The sequence below is a fragment of the Pinus tabuliformis genome, chromosome J (assembly GCF_031772625.1).
Source record: "Pinus tabuliformis cultivar Carrire ecotype Pingquan chromosome J, CPIR1, whole genome shotgun sequence".
In the NCBI taxonomy this organism is placed as follows: Eukaryota; Viridiplantae; Streptophyta; class Pinopsida; order Pinales; family Pinaceae; genus Pinus; species Pinus tabuliformis.
The window spans coordinates 341,825,574-341,848,311 of NC_142295.1; positions in this window are offsets into that span (position 1 = coordinate 341,825,574).

A 22,738-nucleotide genomic window follows, 5' to 3' on the forward strand; every position below is an offset into this window, starting at 1 on the left:
TTGTGAATACAACACTTCATTTTCATTTCACCCCAGTACATGTATCAAGTTCAGATCTTATTGTTGATGGTGGACAACGATCGGACACTTGAAAGGCTGAAATCATTCACCAGGCGACTCTAAATCATTTTTGAGATCAGATCCAAAGACTCCACTGGAGGATGATCCCGACCAGTAAAAATATGAAAGGAAAACATGGACAGACCAAGTATTCAAGTTGGAATTTCATCCAAGACATTTTGTTCTTTGTCATAAATTATTTCTTCTCTTTTCCCAAGAATGTCAAGAAGGCTTTGCAACGTATATTGTATTTGAGAAGAGATCCTCGGCCTGCAGTTGATTCTTTCCCTTTGAAGATTGTGAATACCAAATATTTGCATGCCTTTGAGCTTGATCAAGATCCTTTTTCCGAATTTTGTGATGACCATCTTCAAATTGATGAGCCTCAAGAGACCAAGACTGATTCTATACCTGCTGTACATACCCCTACACCTTGTAAAATTCTAGATCGGTATAAACCTCTTGTTTTACCTTCTGTTCTCCATGCTTTCCCCAAAAACTATGATCTATACTTGCCGAGGTTTGATGGTGAATGTAAGAATGTCAACGCTGAGCAACATGTGCAGAATTTTGAGTCTTTTCTAGACCTTTTTGAAGTTGATAGCGAAGATGTTAGTATAAGGCTTTTTGCTCTTTCTTTGCAAGCCAAATTGAAGAGTTGGTTCAAAGCCCTGCCTGATGCAAACATTTCAGATTTCCAGCAGTTTGTCAAAGTTTTTCTCGACAGGTGGATGATCGGGCAGAACCTTTTCTTGATTGTAGAAGAGTATAACCAGCTGAAAAGATTGCCAGGGGAGACAGTACAACAATTTTCAGCCAGATTTAACCAAGTTTATTATTCGATGCCAATTGATATAAGGCCTACTCCTAGATCGGCTCTCTTGCACTATCCGGGTGCCTTTGATCCGGAGATGGAGTTTCAGCTGAGAGAAAGGCATATTGCAACACTTCACGAGATGCAAAACAATGCAGTAAATGTAGAGGCTCATCTCCTAATCCGAAGGGCAAGGATGAAGGAAGAAGAGATGAAAAACATAGATTTGGCCGAATCAACATCTCTAGAGGTGAAGCTTGACATTTTGGTAAGTGCAGTAGAAAAGATGATGGACAAGATCAACGCAAGAAATGATTATGATGTTCAAGCTCATGGCGCGCTGATTGAAGAAGAACAAGTTGCTGATCCAAAACATTTTGTTTCTTATCCTAGTTGTCATAGATCTGATAATGATTGTTTTGTAGATCACCTTGGTGAAGAAAGCACTGTTGATATGACTTGCATGCTTGATGATATGTTTTATACCGATGATTTGCCTCAGTTTGATCAATATGATGATGATTATGTTCCCCAAACAGAAGCTAATCTTGCAGAAAAATCAGCAGCTAGTTTGTGGGAGGAGGAAGTTCATTTTCAGCAGCTCGAATACAATGTTCGGCCATCGCATATCAGCTATGACATTGACGAGGAAAGTGCAGCAAAGTTTGAAGTAAGTGAAGGATCTTTGCCTTTTTGTTTTGATTCGTTTAAGTTCATCAGAGATAACTACCATGCAATCAGAAATCAAATGTCAAAAATTCTTGATTTGAATCATCTTTAGAGCAATGCAAATTTTGTTCAAGACTTCTCATATTCAGATTTGCAACCCCCGAAAGCCCTTGATTGTCAAGTTACAACTGAAGACTTGGAAGTGGACACAGATGATTTAATGATTCAAGGTGACTCCGTACCATTCTGTTCTGAATCATTTCAGTTTTTAAAGGGTAGATTGCATAGTAAATCTTCAAATGAACAGCCTATCACAAATCAGCAATCTCTCAGTGTTAATGTTGAGGATGAGACAGATAACAAAATTCTTGAGCAGCTTGTAGCATCAGATTTGCAGCCACCAAATGAAATTGAAGGGCATATTACAGATGAAGTTGTGGAAGATGAAATACATGATTTGATGATGCAGGAAGATTCTATACCCTTTTGTTTCGAAACATTTCAGTTTATAAGGAAAAATCTTCGTAAAATCTCTCAAGAAAAAGATGAACAGCTAGAAGGATGTCATACATTTTCAATGGATACATTACAACAGTCTTTTCAAGTTTTTCATGATCCAATAGCTGATGTTTTGGATGAGGTTTGCAATCAAAGTCTTTCTCCATTGACTACATGTGAGCTTGAAACATGTGCTGACATGAACTTGATCCGGCAGCCGGTTTCTTTGTCATTTTCAGCAGAGGTCTCGTCACAAGGCTCAGATCAAAGTTTTCATTCATGGTATGAGGAAACGAGAAGTAATCCATTAGATGAGCTAAGTTCCAATGTGCTTGAATTTCAAGATCCTTATGCAGTGTTTTTGGAGGTGGATAGAGAATTCATATCATTCAACGGATCTGTTTCCAAGTTGTCATGGGAGTTGCCTTTCAGTAGTTCTCTCTTGTTGTTCATGAGTGAGCACTTGCGGAAAATTTGAACAGCAGATGGAATACTTACTTGGTTGCACTGGTTGTTTCATTTTACTTGATCCGGTGATGAATGAAACTGTTAGGGTAGGTTGTGATGAATAATCTCCCCTTTGAGCATCATTTTCAGTTTGTCGATTGTGTTTAAGTATTGAGTCAGTTTTTAGTTGAGTGAGAGTCAATTTGTGTTGTCAAGTCATCAGTTTTCAGTCATGCATTTCAGCTTGAGTTTTTGACTCCATCGCCCAATGGATGAAGGCACTGTCTAGCTCTTACAGAGATCTGCAGTTCTTGGCACCTCCAAGGAGCTACCATCCCCATTGGAGCCAATGTTAGTGTCAGTCTTTCCAGCCTTCCTCCAGTGATCAAACGTGCTCTTACAAAGTGATTTTGAAGTGTCAAGGTCAAATTTTGTCATTTCAGTGAGTCTTCAAGCAAAATTTGGTCACTAGGCATTAGGTCTAGGGTTTGCTCTCACTCTTTTCAAAGTTTCCCAAATGCCAATCTATGTCACTATTCATCTGAGTCTATCATCATTCATAGGGTTTTCATTATCATCTCAGTGTCTAATGAGTCTTTTTACACCTTGTCCATGCTTCAGTTGCGCCTAGGTAAGGTCATTTTCCTCTCCTAGGGTTTTGAAGCCAATTTCTCTTGGACGGTCAAATCATCGGCAAAACTTGTATCGTGATGTTCATACACCTTCCCCTATCTTTCATGTACCTTATCAAACACTTCCCATGACTGAGATCCCCCAAATTCCTCATTTTTTCACAAACCCTAGTTTCTTGCTACAACTTGGAAATTTTCTAGGTTGGGCCTGTGTTTTTCCCTTTTGGACCCCTTCCCCTCACTCAATCTCTGAGATTCCACTTTCCCCTACTTCCTAACATCCCTCCCTACTCCACAAAATTTCCTCAAAAATTTAGAAGCCTCCTATCCCCTTCATTTCGCTTCATTTCGACAAAGTTTCTTGTTTCACACATCGGGATAAGGTTCACTTAAAAGATGTTTCAGAGCAATAAAAGATGAATTTTGGAAAACTGAGAGAGATTTTTGTCCACAACATGCCAAGGAAGAAAACCCTCCTTCACTTTTTACACAGGTGTCATGGTTTTAGAGAAATGTCAAAAATACAATTGCCTCAGGAGAATTGAATGCACCTCTGTAGTGACCTTGGGAAAATCAAGTTTTCTCCTAGATTGGTTGGCCAAATGACTTTTTTGATGAATCAAATGATAACTAGACAGAAAGCGCTTTCCAATGAGCTATCATGAGCTCAATTTGGAGTTGAGGAAGGCATTCAAAAGTTGAATGCAACAACACTATGCCTTGAGGTAGCCTCATTTGGCACATTTTGACCAGTCTTGGGAGATTTGATTTTTGATAGGGTAAATTAATTCCAAATTGAATAATTATAGTTGTGTTGGAAAGTAGACTCAAGTACCTTTCCAACGAGCTATCCTGCGCCCAATTTGGACACCGGGAAGGCCTCCAAAAATCATCTGAAAGGCGCAATACGCGTCAGGAAGGGCGCGCTACGCGTCAGAGGCGCGCTACACGTCAGGCAGACTTTTCCAGTGTTAATTTACAAGGGAGCTACGCGTCAGGGGCACGCTACGCGTTGGGAAGGGCACGCTACATGTTGGGGTTTCAGCTCAAAAAATTGCCAGCAAGTCATCAAATTGATTTTTCTCTCAGGCAAAGTGCAGGTAGGCTTCTCCTTTATGCCTAGATTTGGTTTTGCAAATTGAAAAGAGAATTAATATGTTCAAATGCTATGTGAATGATAAATCAAAAACCCTCCCTTGTTATGGAAAATTTAAAGTTTAAATGGCACTAGGGTTTCAAATTGATCTTGCTGTCCAAGGTTGCCCATTTGTAAATCCCTTTTTCCCTCATTTTCATCACCTTTATCCCTCAAATTTTCCCTTGAAATTTCATCATCCTCCTCTTTAAAATTCCTAAAGGCATACTTAATTCCTAAACCCTACTACACTTCAAAATCCCACAATCTTGTAATTTCCCATGCTTATCTTCCCTAAATTCCTTCTTTGTGTTTATTCTCCCTAATTCCCACATGTTCCCCTATCCCTAACAGTTCCCTTGTATTTATGTCCCCTTGGTAACAACATTTGAAAAGTCATACAGCAGTTTCACATATCAGCATTCATCCAAGGCAGTCGTGCAACAACAATTATGTCATCCGGTCATTCATCCGATTATGAAGTGGAAACCCAAAGTGACTCACCCTTGGAAGGACATGCACTCATGAGGCTTCATAGAGGAGGCAGAAATATCATTACTTGTCCCGGAACTTGGTGTACAAAGCGAGAATCGAAAGTTTGAAAGCAAAGGTAAAAAGAGCTTCAAGGAGGAAAAAAGTGGATGAAGGACTCTAGATATTGGCTGAGGCATCCTTGGCTCATCATTTCCCTTGATGAAGAACCTACAGTCCAAATTTCAGAGAATTTGGAGCAATTTTGGTCATTTTTGAATTTTTTGGTCAAAAAACAGGTTTTGCCCTCAACGCGTAGCGCGCCGCGTGCTACCCTGAAGATGGGCAGGTCCATTTCTCAAAAACTCAGCATTTTTGGATTTTTCACGACAAATTACACTTGCTCAACAATTGCCAAGACATTTCATCAGGTTTTGAGCCCTCAGAAGGTAAAAGAACATGCAAAAAATGACTTTCTGCCACTTTTTGGACACACAGGAAGCAATCTTGGGAGATTGCAATTTTGGAGGGGAAAATGGATACCAAATTGAGAGGTTCCACTTGGATTGGAAATTAGACATCTATACCGTTCTAACAAGCCTACTTTTGCCTCATTTGGAGCCCGGGAAGTGCCTCAAAAGTTGGCTCAAAGGCGCGCTACGCGTTCAGGATTGGGGCGCTACGCATCAACACATTTTCTCAATTTTTCATCTACAGCTCAGGAATTCGCCCAGCTTTGACCAGTTTTGACTTGTGATGGGATTTTTCACCCTCTTTGATGTAATTAATGTATTTTCATGTTGACATGACACTTATTTACCTATTCTACAAGATTCATTCATGAAATAGCAAACATTTAATGAATGAATTAGTTTCCTAGCTTATAGAGGCAAGTTGTTTTGACTGCCTAGATTTTAGTGCTCAGTTTAGAATTGGTTGAAATAGCTCCTAGGATGATGAGCTCGACCCCTAGAGGCAAGGAAAGGTGTTAAGGTATTGCAGTCCTTTTTGGGATTCCTGTGGTTACATGTATTGATGGTGCGATTCTCTTTGTACATTTAAGTTTGTTATGTGAATCATCTTCTTACTTTTTCTTCTGCAAATTAGGAAAATGAAGTGTTAAGGTAGAATTCATGGTTGCTATGCTCTGCCTTTAAGTTTTCTTAATATCAATGTTTTCAGCTGTTTAAGGAGAATTCAAGGTGATTGCTTGCTCTCCTTAGCTCCTCACCAGTCATTCTCATCCATCCAAATCTTTCAAAGGCATCAATACAGTCTCCTACCTCGCCCCAAAGAACACCCTGCGAAAACTGTGTCCAATCCCCGCACCCAAAATTTCCTTTCCCCAATTTTCCACCAAAACCCTAAAAATCCCAAATCAAACCTTTTTATATCAGTTTACTAGCCTAAAATCAGTGTTCTTTATTGGTTATCTCTACCCGTTGAAGATCTTTTCCGAGATAGACCGGAGAGAGCCCTCTCCTGCCCTGTAGGGCTAGCTACGAGGCTAAGTGGTTTGATGTTGCCTTGGAGTTTACCTTTTTCAGCCTGAGGTGAAATTTCAAGCGTGAACAGACACAACTATCAATCACTCTTTTCTCACTTCTATTTGTTTGGTTCACACAAGTCTGATGAAGGAAAGCTCATGCAAAGGGTCTAAAACTATAGGGTCAAAGCTCGTGCGTGTCTAGGGTTTCTAAGTCACAGATGCTCACATGTAACTAAAGATTTTCTTCCCTAGAAACTGACACAATATGGTCCTAAGAGCATTCAGGAAGTATCGTACGCTCGCACATAGTGTCTAAGGGAGTGTGCGGGGGGCTAGGGCTTCTACAGTTATGTTTGGTCACCAGACGCTCATATCCAGTTCTCCACAGAGAATCCAGATCAGTCTCAGACACTCGCATAGGGTGTCTAAGGGAGCGTCCAGGAGGCTAGGGTTTCTGCAGTGCAAGTTGGACCCGAGACGCCCACATGAAGTTCTCCTGGGAGTGTCCAGATCTGTCCCAAATGCACTCATACAGTTCTCCAGAGAGCATCTAGATCAGCCTTAGATGCTCACACACAGTAACTCTACATGTGTCCAGGGACCAAAATATGAGTTATCAGTATGCAACAGTGTTCGATAGTGTTCAACACAGTGAAATAAGTATCCAACAATTAACTACAGTCAGTGATAATGCATTACAGTCCTTAGAATTAAGATCTTTGAGTATAAGTATGTTTAATGTCATGTTATGGATGTTCTAGTTTTTTTGTTGCACTGATGAAGATATGGATCATTGTACTTTCTTTTTCTGAATCATTTGATGACGATCTAAGAAGAAGAAGAAATTGAAAGGGTTTTCCCCATAGTGGGTTTTGCCCTGGCCTCTGACCAATCCTAGTGTCTCTACGTATGCATGATTTTCTTCTATATGTTCCTTTATGTTCCGTTGCATTGATGATGATGATATTTTTCTTTCTACATAGTTGCATATGTTTATGAATAATGATGTAAAGCTGAATAATGTTATAATTCTATGGGGTTAACTTAATGTGTTAATGAAGAAATTCAATTATCAAAGCAAAGAACAATGTAGCCCGATGAAAAATTAACATGGTATCAGAGTTGGGTTGAAGAAAAGCCATGGATATCACCCCGATGATGACACATTTAATGGAAGTAAGAAGAGGATGGTGGAGACCCAAAAAAATTATAGGGTTTGAAGAAAACCCTAGGCAACTTGATTATTAGGATTAGGGTTTGAGAGAAACCCTAGTTTATGGAAACGTTATGAGATATGAAACCTAGTATGGTCAATTGTGAAGATGCTAAAGCAATTGTAAAAGATTTGATGAAGCCCTAGATGGGATAATCCCTAGTAGGCATGGTTAGTTGATTAAAGGTTAAAATGTTAAGTGGACTATGGATGGTGATGGCTGGTTCTAGATGGAGAGGATCGCCTCTTAGTGAAGATAAGTATTTCTTGACTTATGATGCCTCTTACTTTTGTTTGGACTCATGGATCTAGTTATTATGTTTATTGTTTATACTTCTTGCATATTTATTTGAGTATATCGGTGTTTCTAACCTCCTAGTTGAGATGTGATGAGTGGATCCTTCTTAAGGATAATTCGAAATGTAAGAAATATGGCTAGAGATGGAAAAGGTTAAGAGGCACTATATGAAAAGATGACAAAGTGCTACACGTTTCCTATGTCTAATAAAAGGTTGCACAGGTATGAATGATATGTTCATTTCGGCAATAACATTGATGGCTAGGTAATCCCCAAGGTATGATGATAATATCTCTTTATTTAATGGTTCATACATGCATATTAAAGTAACTTGGATCTATGTTTCCCATGATGAAATGATGCACCTAGTGTTGAACATTTTGATATTCTTGAATTCTATGAGGCTATCTAATGTTGATATATTGATATACTTGATGTTTTGCTAGCATCTATCTGTTGGATATCTTGATCCTATAAAGAAGGCTAGCACCTTAACTCTAGTTGATGATACTTTTGATACTTGACATGTATAAGACATTATGGATTTCACATAGAAGGTTAGCTATTTAATTCTTATACATGGTATTAGTGATAATGCTTGTGATAAGCATGATAGCGTAGGCTGACGTAGAGGCAGCGCAGAGCCTTCAGGAGGTTTGAAAATTTGCTGAGGAGATTTATTTTTGTAGCTGGAAGCTGGGGTGTGAGACTGGGAGAGCAGAAATCAGAATCTCAGAGGAAAATCGATCAGCCGAGAGGAGTGACGTCATCCCAAGAAGGTGTCACACTAGGCTGACATAGTGATTGCACAGAGCCAGTCTAGAGGCAGCTAGGGGTAGTTCATTCAGTGGCTGGATTAGCCAAGATTTCCAGTGATAGTGTGAGGTAACCTCACTTATCTCTCTGTCAATGATATTCTCTGTAACTGGATTGTCAGGAAGCCATCCATAGATTGTATTTAGAAATTCCTACTGCATAATAATAAAACCCTCAAAGCTACTACACTGGTTTTCCTGCATTGGGTTTTTCCGAGGATATTTGTCCAAAAATAACTGTATAGATGTGTTGTATATTTTCCTTGTTTATTTTCTTGTTTCTACTTATAATTTAAATGGTGTAGACTATAGTGTATTAGTTTCGATATCTACTGTAGGAAACAATAAGTAACTTGATTAAGAAATTAACAAGTAGGAGAAACTTAATCAATTGCTACAGTAGAAATTTGGGCATCCAAATTTTCACGTGGTATCAGAGCTACAGGTGAAACAAGAGAACAATGCCGGAAGAGCCCAACACTAAAGGAGGAAGGGAGTTCGAAAGTTTTGTAGAGGCAACAATTCGAATCCCCAGAGGGTTTGTGTAGTCAGGCCAGGAGGGAAAGATTTTCATGGTAAATCTCTCTCTGAGTGAGTCGACAGAGAGGTAGGATTTCCATATCAAATTTTTCCAGTGTCAAAGGGAGCAGCATAGAAGATTTAGTGAAGAGGGGGTTTCTGGTGTGACATAGTTTTTTGCAGGCAGTTACTGGGCAGAAAGATGTCAGAGGGAAGAAAGAGACACGGTTGAGGGAATTCTTCCTCAGTAGACTTCCAACCAAGAAGTCTGAATTCTCACTTGTTGAGAAGCAGTGAACAGGGGAAGATCTACGAGCTCCAGCAGGGAGTGCGTAGGTCAGTCTAGTGTTGCACAGAGGAGAGAGGAGGCTATTCAACCTTTTTTATTGGCAGAGATGGTAGCCAGTGGAATAAGATATCATAATAGGTTGAATGGGGGATCCAACTATGTGATCTAGAAGGCAAGGATGTCATGCCTTCTAGATGAACATTTTCTCAAAGTCTACGTCGACAGCGTGGTACCTGAGCCTGCGAATCCAAATCCACTCAAGAAGTACAAGGGAGAAATGGTGAAGACAAAAGGAATGATCCTCGACAGAGTGAAGGATCATATACTCTATCACATCGCTGGCAGAAACACTGCCAAGGAGATGTGGGATGCATTGTCGATGTTGTATCAAGGATCTTCCGAGCAGTGGAAGATGTACTTAGAGTAGAAGATAAGATCTATGCAGATGCAGAAGGGGGAACACATTGATATGTTCCTTGCAAAGCTTCAGGAGACTCGAGATGAGTTGGAAGTGTGGGGTCAACACCTAAAGGTTCCAAGATGGTAAGACTGGCTCTAGATTCAATATCTGAGGAGTGACAAGTCTTTGTCCAGAGCATCTTGGGCAGCGTGACTTTGAAAAACTGGGATGAAATGTGGGCAACTCTTAAGCAAGAGGGGCTGAGGAGGGAATTGGTCGAGTGTAAACTTGACAGAAGTAACAGTAGTGGGTCGAAGCCCAAGGAGGAGGAAGATAATGCAAACCTCGCATCCAAGGGCATCAGGAGCAATGGAAGAAGAAGAAAGATGTTTCGAAGATCAAATGCTTCAGGTGTGGTGAACTCGGTCACTACGCAACATAATGTCCTCTCAGAAAGAAGGAAAAATATGAGAAGCATGATTCGAAAGTTGCATTCATGAATATCGAGGAGGATGAGTTAGTCATCATAGCCGAGATACCTCCAGGAGGGAGGTGGTTTGATTTAGAGTTGTAGTTTGAAAGAGCTATAGATGAGAAGGATCTTTGAGGAGCTCACCTCTTAGATCAATTCCTAGCTACGGGAGCCCAGATCAGTATTATCAGGATGGACCAATGTCAGTTGGTGTAGAGGAGTGTCAGGGTGACAGTTGCAATGGCTAGTAGCACCAGAGATTGAGTAGCACAGAGCAGAGTTGGCAGCAATGTAGATGACACAGAGCAGAGGTCAGCAACAACATAGAGGCTTCAGAGAGTCAACTTAGAGACTCAAAGTGGTCAAACTCCAGCAACGAGATGCATCATACTGAACACCAACTCAGTAATTTGGAATTCTTTTCCTTTGTTGATGCAATAGGAGAAGCAGTTGCAGAAGGTTATAGTGCAGATGCAGTTGGCAAGTCCAGTGCCAGTAGTAGCATGGATGCAAAGTTGAGAGGGAGTTACAGTACAGATGCAGTGTTGACAGTGGCAGGGTCAAGAGTAGTACAAATGAAGAATTTTCACAGTAGTTGGTGGACAGGATGTCAGACATCAGCAGCGCAGGAGGAGATGTTACAAAATAAAGTGATTCTTTAGCACGTTGCATTACTAGAGCACATTCCTCGCTAAGAGGGAGTGTTGATTTCTGGTAGCATCAGATGTGTTCTAAGTCTCAAATTTTGCAGGGAGGCTTAGACACATGCATTCTCCAATACCCATAAACCAATTTGTGAAATTCCACCTAGAGACAGTTTTATTAAAATAATTAATTATTTTTAATGGGACCCTAAGTCTAAACTTAAGAAATTAAAATAATTAATGGGTATTAATCTAACTATGGGTGTAACTTCTAGAAGAAGACAAGGATAAAGCCAAAATTATCTAAGCCATTTATTAGAATTTAATATAGATCATTGGTTGTCCAAAAAAATATATATAAGAAGAGGCTTGAGGGGCACTTGTAGAACACAAATAGAGAGGAGATCAGAAGTTCGATTTTATGAAGCAGAGCAGTTGTTAGAGAGATTTTCGATAATGATCTTTTGTAGTGAGGGGCAGGGATAATATCTGAAGGGAAATATTTCTTGGTCAGAGAATACTCAGCAGAGAAGAGAGAGAGAGATCCAGTAGAGGCAGCGCAAAGCTAGACATGTTGACGCAGAGCCACGTAGGGCCACACAAAGGCAACGTAGGCTAACGCAGAGGCAACACAGAGCCTTGAGGATGTTATGAAACCAGCTCACAAAAAGATAGAAAAGAGAGATCAATGCCTTAGAAATAAGCCTCTTCGAGGGGGAAACCTCCTTTACATTACACAAATGAAAAATTCTTGGATGATACAAATGACAAGACCTCCTTTCTATATATAGGAGTCTAAAGGGGTCATAATATAATTAGAGCTGACATAACAATAATAATGTAAGGGCACAACAATAACAATAGTGGGCTTCTATGGGGCACCATAATAACAATATGGGGACTACATGGGCACAACAATATAATAAGGGGGTTGCACTAATAACAATAAGGGGTTACACTAGTGTTATAGGGACATAACATGCCCCTCTCCTTCAAAAAGTGTTGTCTTCAACGCTTGAGTAGTTCTAGATGCTTTCGTATAAAATTCTCATCCTCCAATGTGGAATCTTCAGCGGGTAAGTTCTTCCACTTGATGAGATACTCTAAAATTGATCGATTTCGTAGCTGGTGATTTCTTGTTTCTGTAAGTGCTTCAGGTTCCAATATGATTTTTCCTTCCTCATCAATTTCTGGCAATATTATTTGAACTGGGATCTTCTACAACTTTTGAATGAGTGGCCACACTTCTTCATCATTCTTCCATTCATCCCTTGCTTCGTTTATCCAATCTAGTTGGATAATAGAAATAACACAAAACAATGCTTCCACATCCTCATACTTTCTTGAGGGTGCATTTGCAACAACATTTTGCTTTCCTTTTTTGTAGATGATTTCAGAGTCATGACTGATGAGCCCCAAAAATGGATAATTATTTGGGCTCATTCAACCTCCTAATTCAACTTAATCCACCATCCTCATTAGTTTATTGCATGTTTTTGATTATATTTATGCTAATAGAGTGAATTGGGTTAGTCATTATGCCAACAAGTCTAATGTGTGCTTTGTGTAGCCTTTTTGGTCAATTTGGAGACAAAATTGAAGGTTTTAATGAGCACTTGGCAGCCAAATTCGTGGGAGAACAAGGGAGAGGATTTGTAGGAAGGTGTCCCCTTCATTTATGGGCCCTTACCTCGAATTATCCACCATCAGCTCGGAGTTCAAGGGCCACCAAATCAATTAACACAAGGGCAGCCAAGCAAGTCAAGTAGGACTGTTGTTAACTACAAGTTTTGGGCAGCCGAGTCCCTAAAGTTTAGGAGGACTGTTGGGGTCCTCAATTTGTATAAATAAGAAGGCTTAAGGCCTCATTTTGGCATTAGCTGGTAGTTAGTCATTTCATAGTCTTGTTGTAGCCATTTTGTAGTTCGATTTTTAGGCAATAGATTAGTTTTACTGTCAGCTCATTTTCAAGTTCTCCTTGTGGACAGTTTTGATGTAACTCTTCATTTCTTGATCAATAAAGATGAATCCAGCTTTGCACCAGCTCTAAATCTCTCTTAGGAGGCTGTAGCTCTTGGGGTTGGGCCCATCTCAAGCGCCCAGTACCTCCTTTGTTTACTTTCATGTGTCTTTGTTGCATTCTTAGAGTAAAATCTGCTATTTAGATTTAAAACTTGTTGTGTTATTTAGGTTGCTTTTGATGATTAAAGTAGATTTTCATGTTCAGATTGATTTGGATAGATTAATAACATAAAGGATCCTTGGAAAAAGGGGCTCAAGCACCTCTGATCTTACCTCTCTCTCAGTGGGATCGTGAGTTGGGACAAAGGTGACCTTGCTGCCCACAAAAACGTTGTTTTGCTTCACCATGCAAGTATTAGTGTTGGATTCTTAGTTGTCAAACTTGATATCAGTTTTGACTGCATGCTTAGGGTTATGATTTCTTAGTTGCATAGTTAGTTCATCTGATTTTGTGCAAATAAACTTCTGTTCCATTTCTTTTGCTATTATCTAGGTCAGATTAGGTCAAGGTAATTAGGTTCTTGATTTTCCAAGTCTTCATTTGTTAAATTCGAAAAATAACTTGCAGAGCACCTGTTATCCTTCTCTATCTACCCATAATCCATCAGATAATATGCTCCAACCGTTAGTCCATGATTCGTACCCTTCATTTGCCATACTTTCCCCACCTTGCCCTAGTTCCTACATTCTTGTGCATCATTGCTTCCTCCATCCTTGAACAAATCCAATCGCTCCTTAGCCTCATCCACCAAGTCCTAGACCTCTTCACACCCCTATTTCACCTCCATACTCATTCCTCCATCTTTTTCCCTCCATCCATGCTCCAAAATCCCATTTCGAAACATCCTGTAGAAGAATTACATAACATCCTGTAGAAATCCTAGAACATCCTGTAGAACCCCTGCAGACTTCCTGTAGAAGCTCATAAACGTGGTTTCTTGGCAGCCAAACTTTGTGAAACTCTCTGGAAGGGTTTTAGGGACTCCTTAGACCCTCTCTGAACCTTACCGACCTCTTCCAAGCATTTCTCCTCCTTGATCCACCTCTGCACAGTCAAAAATAGTTAAAAGCACATGCATGATAATTCCAACAACTTAATCAAAAATGCAAAAAGATGTTTTCTTCAGATAGAGGTAGTCTAGACACATGTATTTTACCTTCATAGAAGTAATGGCATCTCTTTCAGTATTTTGCATGCTCTCCTTTGCGTAAGTAGGACTAGCTGGTAGAATTAGGGTTTGCTAGGGTTTGCGTTTCTTTTTGGCTTTCAGTTTATTTTTGCAATTAGATTAGCTTCCTTCGAGTTAGCTTTCATCCATCAATTAAAAAGCTTCTTCTAAGAGCTCATAGAAGTTGGCTTAAGCTCCTAGTGGACTTGTGCCAGCTAACCAAGTGACAGCTGCGACAAGAGCTAGTACTTGTGCATACAGCACCGTCGCTTCCAAGTTTGTTACGAACTACCGGGTTGATAAAATTAAAGAAGGGAGTTCCAGGAGTTGTAGCATTATTGCTACAATACTGGAGCCCACCAATGACCCAAAATATTTGTGACCCATTTTTTCTTTTCTTCTGAAGATAATCTTTTCTCTAAAATGTATTTAAGACTATCATGATCCATTTTTACCTTGAAGTGTCTTCCCATTAGGTAAGGTCTCCATTTCTTAAGTGCATGTCATATTGCCAACATTTCCTTCTCATAAATAGCTTGCTTGAGGGACATTTGTTTGTATGGATGTAGCCGTAAAAATACCCAATCACCTACATCAAAACTTCTTTCACTACGATGTTGATCTACGTATTGTTTCGTTCGATTCTGCACCAAAGTGGTGTTATCCTAAAGTTGGTGAACTTTTTGTTGATGCTCGATGTGATCTTTCACTGCTTGAACCTTTTTCTTGTTGATATGTCCTTCTATCTTGATAGTTTGAGGAATGGTAATTTCTGCCAATGCATTACAAGATATGGTCAGATTCATTTATTAATGCTCGATGTGATCTTTCACTTCTTGAACATTTTTCTTCTTGATATGTCCTTCTATCTTGAGAGTTTGAGGAGTGGTAATTCTTGCCAATGCTTTACAAGATATGGTCAGATTCATTTCTTATTTCTCTGAGGTTGGTTCCTGGTGACTATCCTTTTCTTTTGATGTTTCTTGATCCTTTTCTTCCTAATATTTCACTTCTTGAACCTTCTTCTTGACATGTCCTTCTATATTAAGAGTTTGAGGAGTGGTAATTCCTGCCAATGCAATACAAGATATGGTCGGATTCATTTTTTCTTTCTCTAGGGTTGGTTCCCGGTGTATATCCTCTTCTTTTGATGTTTCTTGATCCTTTTCTTCCTCCTCTTCACAATATATGTAAAATAATTTCTTCTCAACACACTTATGACCTTTAATGTATTTTCTATCACAATTGTGACAAAGCCCTTTTGCTATTTTTTCTTCCAACTATTGTGGTGTCAACCTTGTAGGTTGTTGAAGGCTAGGAGAAACAACACTTCCATCTTTATAGCTGTGAGGGGTAGACTTCCTCGTGGTCATAATTTTTCTTTCCACTTTTCTTGTCAACCTGTATGCCTTCTCCAATGAATCAGGTTCCCAAAGGCGAACCTCATGTTGGATGTTATATTTTAAAGTCCCTGTGAAGACACCAATCCTATGCTTCTCTGGAATATAATTTACCCTTATATTCAATTTTTGAAAGTCCTCAATGTGCTCTTCCATTGAACCCTTTTGTTCGAGATTTATCAATTGGTTAAAGAAGGTGTTGCTCTTTGTATCCTCATAATGTGCTATCATTTCCTCCGTGAAAATTGACCACGTGACAAGTGCTTTACGAGAACAAATCCCTTTATACCATAAAAATTGATTTGGTTCTAAATATAAAGATGCCATAGTACATTTTGTAACAGTTTCACCTCATGTAGATCAAAATATTGCTCCATCTGTAGTATCCAATTTACCGGATCTTTGCCATCAAACTTCCTCATATCACCTTTTCTTGATTTTAGGAGCTCTATATTGAAACGACTGTAACTCTCTAACTTCAGATCTCCGAGTTCTGAAATTACTACCTACGGTAACCCTCCGCGTCCTCTTTCCAATGCCACCAGTCTGATCGAATTTGGATTCTCCAAGAAAGATTTATGCACAATCTCCTAAGATGACCTGATTATATAATTTTTCAATAGAGTGAATTTGTATGACATGCCACGTGTCATTGTTTCAACCTTCAGATCTAAAAAATATAGAAATAAAAATACAGTCCGTCCTCTTTTTGTAACTTCTTACTAAATTTCAATCTGATGCTCAGAGAGAAAGTTATGATGATTTTCCCAAGGTCACCTGTTTAGAATGCAATTCGGGAGTCTGCAAAAACCCTACCTTCCTCATATTATATCTCTGAAAATATAGCGAGACAAGATCGAAAATTCATACCTAAGCTTCACCAAGATTTTGGCTCAAATGGGTTTTAATCTCAGAGTCTGAACTTTCATAGAAACAAAATTATAGCAAACATTCCATGACGACCTGTTTTAGATGAAATTTTGGAGCTTGCAAAAACCCTAAATTCCAAAGCTCTGATACCAAATGTTAGGTCCCTATAGTACTAGTGTAACCCCTTATTGTTATTAGTGCAACCCCCTTATTATATTTTTGTTCCCATGTAGTCCCCATATTGTTATTATGGTGCCCCATAGAAGCCCACTATTGTTATTGTTGTGCCCTTACATTATTATTGTTATGTCGGCTCTGATTATATTATGACCTATTTGGAGCAGGGAAACCCTAGAATCCAAAGCTCTAATACCAAATGTTATGAAGCCAGCTCAAAAAAGATAGAAAAGAGAGATCAACACCTTAGAAATAAGCCTCTTCGAGGGGGCAACCTCCTTTACATGACACAAATGAAAAATTCTTGGATGATACAAATGACAAGACCTCCTTTCTATATATAGGAGTCTAAGGGGTCATAATATAATCAGAGCCGACATAACAATAATAATTTAAGGGCACAACAATAACAATAGTGGCATTCTATGGGGCACCATAATAAAAATATGGGGACTACATGGGCACAACAATATAATAAGGGGGTTGCACTAGTAACAATAAGGGGTTACACTAGTACTATAGGGACCTAACAAAGGAAGTCCAAAAATTTTCTGAGGAGATCAATTTCTATAGCTGGAAGCCAGGGTGTAAGACCAAGAGAGAAGAAGTTAGAATCTTAGAGGCAAATCAATCAGTCGGGAGGAGTGATGTTGTCCCTAGAGGGTGTGACGTTGGGCTGATGCATTGATTGCACAAAGGAAGCCAGGGGCAGTTCATTTAGTGGACGGATCAGCTAGGATTTCTAGTGATAGTGCGAGGTAACCTCATTTATCTCTCTGTTAGTGATATTCTTTGTAACTGGATTTCCAGGAAGGAATCCAAAGATTGTATTAAGAAATTGCTATTGCATAATAATAAAACCCTCAGAGCTGTTGCACCGGTTTTCCCACATTGGGTTTTTCCGGGGACATTTGTCCAAAAATAACTGTGTAGATGTGTTATATCTCTTTCCTCTTCAATTTCTGATTTCCTCTTATAATTTAAATGGTGTGGATCGCAGTGTATTAGTTTCGATATTTACTTTAGGAAACAGTAACTAACTTGATTCAGAAATTAACAACTAAGAGAAACTTAATCAGTTGCTGGAGTAGAAATTTGGGCATCCAAATTTTCACAATCATGCCTTGATGGCATATGGTTAAAATGAATGCCCTAACTTGGTGAAGTTACTTGATAGAAAGTGTTATTGTGTTCACAATCTCTGAGATATGATGTTGCATCTATTTGTTGCTTTGTGTCTAACCTTTAATGAAAGTGTAACATCCGTAGTGAAAATTCCATGTAAAAATATATAATTACCATAGATGATGGGATAGTTATTCCAAGCTGAATGGTGGGCAGGACATCCTAGTGAGTGTTCATTTGGATTTTTATGGCTAAGCAAATTGGCAAAGGAAATGGCTAAGGCATTAAAAGGAAAAAAAGGTATTTTGGCACAATTATTTATGAAAATAATGGAAATTAGGAGAAAAGGAAGGTGAAAGGTCACAGGTTGCATGTGATGAGGAAAATGAAGAAAATAGAGGTCTCATTAATAAAAAGGTTTTTGAGGATCAGTGGGCAGGCTAGTCAGTGCAAGACATGGTCAGTTCAATGTTGGAGCTCTCTCATTATTTTCTCTCTCTCTTATACTCTTGGATACTTAGAGTTTTCTTGGAGCACTCTTGGAGGGTGTGGCATACTTGGATTTTTGGAGCAAGGAGACAAAGGAAGAGCAGGAAAGTGTAAGAGGGCATCGGTATCGGTAGCGACAATGGGTTTTGCTTGCAGGTATCAACTTGCATGTATGTTTCCTTCACTAGTTTTGGCATGCATGGCACATGCATGTGGTTTATTGGTTGTGATTTGTCATTGGCATGGAGGATTTCCTAGATTGACTGTGGATTTTCCTAGCCTTTCAATTTTCTGGATAGCCATGGTGTTGTGGGTTTATTTACTTTGTTTTCTGGTTGGTTCTCATGTTTCCTTAGTTTGGGTTGAGATATTAGTTCCTGGAAGCCTTGGTTGGACAAACACTCTGGAAGCCCTGTAATGGCTTGGGTTAAGTTACTAGTCCCGTAGTCTTGGTTGGAAAAATGCTCTAGAGCCCTGGAACAACTTGGGTTGAGTTACTAGTCCTAGAGCCTTGGTTGGACAAACACTCTGGAGCCCTTGGTGGGTTGAGTTACTAGTCCTAGAGCCTTGGTTGAATAAACACTCTGGAGCCCAGTAAAGTTGTGGGTTGAGTTACTAATCCCGGAGCCTTGGTTGGACAAATGCTCTGGAGCCCGACAACAGTCATGGGTTCAATTACTAGTCTTGGGAGCCGAGTTGGAACAAACACTTTGGAGCCTTGGAAGGCAAAGATAGAGACTGATATGATATTGGTTTTGTGATGTCAGGCCGTGAGGTGGAACCACTGTTTGATAGGTTGAGGTGGATGGCCTTTGGAAGCCCTGGATAAGTTTTGATTTATGTGTTCTAAGAGATCCCACATTCATGTTTGGAATATGGCACAGGGGTGAATGGATGAAGAGAGATTTGGCTCAGCCATTCTACGGTCGAGTGGAACGTGGAAGTCCTAATATCCCAGGTTTGGATTTTGCCTCATTAATGAAAGGTTATTTCTCCCTGTATCTCTATGAGAATTATGGTGGATTATATGTGGTTTATATGGCTGTGATTTAATTGATATTTTTGTCCCTATTATGTTGGTTATTTACATGTTTTATGACAACATCCATGAGTGGCTCTCATCATGTTCTTACTTGTTATTGAATGATCAATGTATCTATGACCTAACAGATGAAATGGTAGCTAATGTGATAAGGAGACAATGCTTCATAGCGATTCTTAGATAAGTATGAGATCCCTACACTTAACTCTGGTATTTACACCTGTAGATTACATGTTGATGATATGTTTGATGAAATGGCTTTCATAGCTAGTAGGGATCTAGTCCAGGTCTTGAACAAGTATTTGTTTTAGTACTTTCATGTCCATGTTACTTTACTGATTTGAAGAGATGGATCAGTTCTGGGCAGTGTACAAGGATCTGAGCTTGAAAAAGTGGCTTGAATCCCAGAGTCGCTAGCACAACAATGATAGTTCTGGTCCACATTTGTTGGAAGGCATGCCTGTGAGAGCGACTTTAGTTTTCTAGTTGCTTCCTTGCCCATAGCATGAGAGCGACTATGGCCCAACCTAAAACAACAGTGGGACCTAGGGATAGGTTGTCTGAGTGGCTGACTTGTCTTCTGACGGTTCTGTTGATGATGTTGGATGTATGTATGGTGTGTTTTCGTCGATTCCACTTCCTTAATGTGACTTAGGAGGTCGAATCATATCATAGTGGCCTCTCGTCGCATATTTACCCTAGATGGCCAGTTTCTTGGGTAGATGTGGGAAGAGGGTGTTACGAGTAGTATCAAAGCATGGTTGTGTGCTCCTTGGGCTGTGTGTTGATCATGCTTTCATGTTGGTTGCATATGTGTCCCTTATGCATGTAGTCCACGTGCTTGTTGCATTTGCATGGTATTGATCATGGTTGTAGTGATGTTTCCCTGTGAAGGTGGAAGGTGTTGTTGTGGAGTATGTCTTCATGTGTGTATGGTTGATTATGCAGTTGTCATGTAAGTATGGTCCTTGTTATAGTTATGCATGAATGGTAGGTCAAAAATGTCTTGTGAAGTCATTGTATGCAATTTAGGTCATCATGGTGCTATTGGTTGTTATGAAGCTAATGTGTTGGTTGAGATAGAGTAGGAGATGTAGATCATCATAATGAGGTTGCAACATTATACTTTGGGATAAGAGAATATTGTTATATAGGTATTGCATGCTTGGAATGCAGGTATGTAAGTTAAGGAATGTTATATGCATTAGGTTATGTACATATCTTTTGATGTTATGGTTACATACATGATAGATGATAGTTGATTAGCATAGTCATATGCACATGAGTCAAATAATCAAGAATAATAGTAAAATGTGGATGTAAGCATTGCTATTGTTGGTTATGTTAGATAACTTGATGATTATGTTATATGATATGTTGTTGATGAGTTGTTATAGGTTAACTTGTTGTTGCTATATGACAGTTAGCTTGACGATTAGGTTTTATGTTATTGATGAGCATGATATATAACTTATTGTTGTTATATGTTAGTTAACTTGATAGTTAGGGTTATTTCATTGAGATCTTGATGTTGTAATTTGGATTGGTCATATGTGTGATGGTTATGTTCATTGCATTGAAGATATTGATATTATATATATTGTGTTAACCTGGTTTGACCTATGCAAATGGTTATGGTTGCGATATTCAGGAATAAGCCGACATATTTGTGATATGGTGTCGTACTAATCTATATTGATCATACATATGTGATTGTTATGCATGAACGAAAAAATATTATGAGCTTATGATGTGAACATGTAAGTTAGTCATTGTTATGGATATCATGATTTATGTGTGAGTTGATATATTGTGAAGTTGTATCGTGCTAACCTAGATTTATCATGTAGAAAAGATAGTCTCCCCTGATATACACTAAGGTATGAGTTTTATTATGTCGTATATTTGGTGCTTGGTTGTTTGATTATGACGTCTATTTGGTGTTTGAGTGTTTGGTGCCTAGTTGATTTATTTAACGTGGTATGTTTGCAAGATGGTTGAATGTTTGATGAATTACATAATATGAGTATGTGTTCAAATGATCTTGTTTTAAGATGGTTGTACTAATACATATGTGTCAAGATAGTTGATATATACTTGAGTGCAGTAGGTGATAATTGTATCATTATGTCTAATGACTATGAGTTGACTATGGATCATGACATGATTGTTAGTCTTGTTGAATGTTGATTTCAAATAGATAGATACGATTGTCCTGATATGTGGAACATGTGGTTGACATGTGTGAGTAGCTGCAGGAAACATGCTTGGTATTACCATGACAAGGTAATAGTTGATGTGTTTATATGACTAACAGTTGGGTGATGCGACAACACATAGTAAGCCTCGATTGCAGCAAGGTAAAAAGGTAAAGGAAAGGAATTGGGCAAGAATTCCTTTGGATATGTTTGGAAACCCTAATTCCAAGTGAATGAGTACTTTGCGTACAAGAAGTCTTCTTAACCTTAATCTCATCTGGCATTATGTGGATATTTGTTATATTCGTGAACATGTACTTGAGAGGTATATTATCCAGTATCTAGTTGTAGGTGGATCTGTCGAGGGAATTGGATTCCCTTGAGTGATCCGGATTTAAGCAGGAACGCAATAGATTACAGAGATAACCATAAATACAGAGATGCGATAACCATAAAAACAGAGATGCTGCGGAAATAATACTTCATTTCATTAATGGAGAATACTGAAATATGCTTACAAATAGAAATAACCCAGCTAGGGCGATGGTAGCTTATCTCTGAGAAGAGATGTGTCGGCTACATGCCTCTGAACTGTTTTGAAGTGTCTTTACAATGAGGCTTGAAGGCCTATTTATTATTGAGAAACAATGGAAAACCCTTCACATTCCAAAACCTAACCCTAGAAGATGAAACGCCAAATTGTGGGCCCCGTTTGGGGTGAGTTGGACAGCCAACTTCCTAGGGTCGCTAATTGGTCATATTATCTCTGTTTGACATGCATGATAGCCCGTTGGAAAGATATCTCCGAGGACTACGACGGAGGATTTCCCAAAAAACGTCGTTTAGGGCCTCAAAACGGCTCCGAAAGTTTAGGACCCGAAAAACTGCCAAAAATAGTAAATTGTGCTATAATTAAGGAAACTGAAAAACTGAAAGAGACAGTTGTGGGGGTCCAAATGGGATAGGTGGGTGGCCACCAACGTTCACCTGGATCATTCCTCCCCCCTTAGGAAGCAATGGTCCCCATTGCATTGAGTTCCTCCCTGAGATGAGGAAGCTTTTGCTGAGCTGGGTTTCTAGTGAGCTGTTCTGTAATCTCTGATGTGTCCAGAAATGGTGGGAAGAATGGTCGGCGATGTTCCACATTGAACAATCGGTGCAAGCGAAGGAATGGAGGAATGTTATGCTTCAAAGCATTGTTGTCCACAACCTTGTTACTAGTGTAAGGACCATGTCAAAGCGATCTGAATTTCTGATGGGTTCTAGTAAGGCGCTCCCTCTGCAAATGTAACCAAACTTTGTCGCCCACCTGAAACTTGTGTGGTACCCCTCTGGGTAAGGAGAAGTTGTTCCTGTGTTCTGTCAAGACTGTATCCCTCTG